This window comes from Myotis davidii, unplaced genomic scaffold (genome assembly GCF_000327345.1).
Source record: "Myotis davidii unplaced genomic scaffold, ASM32734v1 scaffold2376, whole genome shotgun sequence".
NCBI classification, from domain to species: Eukaryota; Metazoa; Chordata; class Mammalia; order Chiroptera; family Vespertilionidae; genus Myotis; species Myotis davidii.
Window position 1 is genome coordinate 4,933 of NW_006287570.1, and position 3,533 is coordinate 8,465.

Consider the following 3,533-nt stretch of genomic DNA (forward strand, 5'->3'; position numbering starts at 1 on the left):
GCTAGATATTCTGATGGTCTTACAATGAGAGAAGAGTTGATAAAGTTAGAATCAGTGCCAATAAGTACATCAGGAAACGAAATATGTAAGGTTGTTATAAAAACATTCAGTGACTTAAACATTGATATCTCTAAAATTATGTCAGTCACGACATAATTTTCAATTTGCATCAAATATGGTGGGAAAAAATGTGGGATTCCTGAAATTGTTTATGGAAGCTATTAGACATCCACTTGTACCTTTTCATTGCATTATCCATCAGGGGGTGTTGTGTGCCAAATCAGGATTCTCAGAATTGAATGATTTAATGTCAGTTGTAACAAAAATTGTGAATTTTATAACTTCTCAACCCCTTCACAGTGAGAATTTTCTGCACTTTTACAGGAAGTTGATTCAACCTACAGTGGACTACTGATGTTCAATAGTGTGAGATGGCTGAGTCGAGGTAAAGTACTTGAGCGATCTGTGGAGTGCTTTGAAGAAATTACGGTATTTATTGAGAATAAGGATCTGGCAAACTTTCCTCAGAGAGATGATCATAAGTGGGTCAGCAATTTGATGTTTTTTACAGATCTCTCTGTTCATATGAATAAACTGAACTTAAAATTACAAGGTTTTGGCAAAAGTATTGACGTTATGTTTGGATACATCAAATCTTTTGAAAGTAAACTTAAAATTTTCAAGCGAGATATTGAAACTAAAACTTATAAGTATTTTCCTCGGATAAAAAAGTATTTTGAGAAGGCCACTACAACGAGTATAATGGAGTCCATACTTATGTACCAGAATATAGTAAACTCGTTATTTGAACAGTTCAGCGAAAGATTCGACCAATTTAGAAGCCTAGCACAGACCATTAAAATAATTAAGTACCCAGATGTAGTTGTTTACAGTACTTTGGAATTAAAAGGATTTCAATTCCAAATGGACAATTTAGAGATGCAAATTGATTTAGGGATGCAACTTGCAGATTTTCAAGGTAGCATTTGGACTCATGTGTTTGTCGACTTAAGGTCAAAACTTGAAAATCTGGAACAAAAGTGTTTGAATAATGAAGAAGAGTGCAACTAAGAACAAGAAATTTTGAGTGCTCGGAACACAGTACCTGACACTTTTAGAGACATAAAAAATCTAGCGATGGCTATGCTAACAATTTTTTCATCAACATATTTCTTGTGAGACTTTGTTCTCAGCATTAAATAATATTACAACGAACAAAAGAAACTGGCTAATAGATGAAGTTAGTGGCGCTTGCTTGGCCTTAAAGTGCACCACGTATGAACCTGCAATCGAAGAATTAGCAGACAAACTTCAGCACCAAAAAAGTTACTAATTTCTAGTTTTCGTACCATTTGATTATCATTGTTTTTATTATTATTTTTTCCTAAATGTACATTGTTTTTCTGTTTTTGTTCATTTTATACATAGTTCTTGGTTTATTTTTCTTTGTTAAATGGCATTTAAATATATAAAATAAATATCAAAAATATAAATCTTTTTTTTACTATGGTTGCAAATACATAAAAAAAATTATGAATATTTCTATATGTGACATGGCACCAGAGTTAAGTTAGGGTTTTTCAAAATTTTGACACACCGAACTCAAAAGGTTCACCATCACTGCCCTAGAACTCAGTAAGGATAAGTGTGCCGACATCTATACAAGGAAAAGGAGCGCCTGATGGCCGAAGGAAAAGGAATCAAAAATCAGAATGAGATCTTAAAGTTTCTAGAAGCAGTCTGGGAGCCTGAGGAAATAGCCATCATCCATTTTAAAGGTCACCAGAAGGGGAAAGAAAGACTCAGTGTCAGAAGGACCCCAATGTGCTGATGCTGCGGCCAAGCTGGCTGCTAAAGAACAAGTAGCACCGTCACGGATCATGTTGGCCCCCAAATAAGCTGAACCTGCAAAATACACTCACCAAGAAGAGGAATGGGCCCAGCAAGAAGGGGGCAAGAGAACAAAGGAAGGCTGGTGGATACTCATAGGGTCTATGTCCTAGAACAGTTAGCCCATAAGGTAGTCCCTCCAGCAGCATGAACTTACTCACTTCGGGAAGACTGCACTAGAGGCTTTGTTAGGCAGATACTACCTAATTGCCTGTCTTCCCTCTTTGTGTGCCTCAGCCTCTCAGCATTGCTTCCACTGTGCACAGAACAATGCCAAACAGGGTCCTGTAAAACCGATAGGAGTTCAGCGCTGTGACCAACCTCCTTTTGAGGACTTAGAAGTAAGATTTTACAGAAATAGGGCCTAGCAGAGAAAATAAATACCTAATAGTCTTTGTTTGCGCCTTTTCAGGCTGGGTCGAGGCATATCCCACTCACATGGAAAAGGTGAGAGAAGTCACTAAGGCATTGCTAAAGGACATTATTCCGTGGTATGGAATGCCTCTGACCATAGGGTCCAATAATGGCCCAGCCTTTGTATCAGAAATAGTATAATAGGTAGCTAAGGTTTTAGGAATTAAATGGAACCTACATACAGCTTACAGGCCTCAGAGTGCAGGGAAAGTAGAGCGCATGAACCGGAATCTAAAGCAGGCTATGGCTAAGCTATGCCAAGAGACAACCTTACCCTGGACAGATATCTTGCCTCTTGTACTCCTGCGGATACGCTGTGCCCAGAGGGCCAGGGTAGGTTTCTCTCCCTTTGAAATTCTATATGACAGACCCCCTCCCTTAATTCGGCCAAAGGGAGATTTGGGGAAAATAGGGAAATTAGAAATCCAGAAGCAACTGCAAGGACTTGGAAAAGCTGTCTTTGAGGTCCACACATGGGTTACTGATCGGTTACCCATCTCTCTAGGGACAGCCGTACATCCTTATAAACCTGGAGACCAGGTTAGGGTAAAGGATTGGAAAAAGAAACCCCTCAAGCTTACCTGGGAGGGACCCTATCCAGTCATATTAACCACACCTACAGCTCTCAAGGTTGCAGGATTGAGCACCTGGATCCACCACTCGTGTGTGAAGACAGCTCATCAAGCACTGATCAATCCGAGTGGAAGGTGATCCCAGATCTTGAGAATCCCCTCTGGCTGCACCTCAGAAAGGAAACGAAGGCCTCATCATGAATTGTTGGACTACACCTTGTCATGCCATCCTTGACTACATCTGCCTTGCAGGAATAGTCATAATACTACTTTTGTCCTAGTAGTTCACTGCTGTGGACCCCCACTGGACAGGAATAGAGGGAATAATATGTTCCCACTAATAATATTAGCTAGCACATACTTGCCTCCCTTAGGGGCTACCACGTGTCCTTGCTCAGAGACTTGCTACCCAAATATACTAGACCGGGTAGTCTACGGGAAAACCCAATTAAGCCAGATTTTTGTTAGCTATACTTATCAGCCTGCAGCATTTTATGACTCTGCTATCAAATGCATGTGGTGGTGGGGGCGGGGGTGCTTGTATTGGAGGGGAAGAATTAAGCCCAGACAAAATGGGCAGTACGCATCTGTCAAGGGAAGCCAAACTCAGTAACTTGCTGGACTCGCCGCACCCATGTTGGCTACTCTAATGGCTGG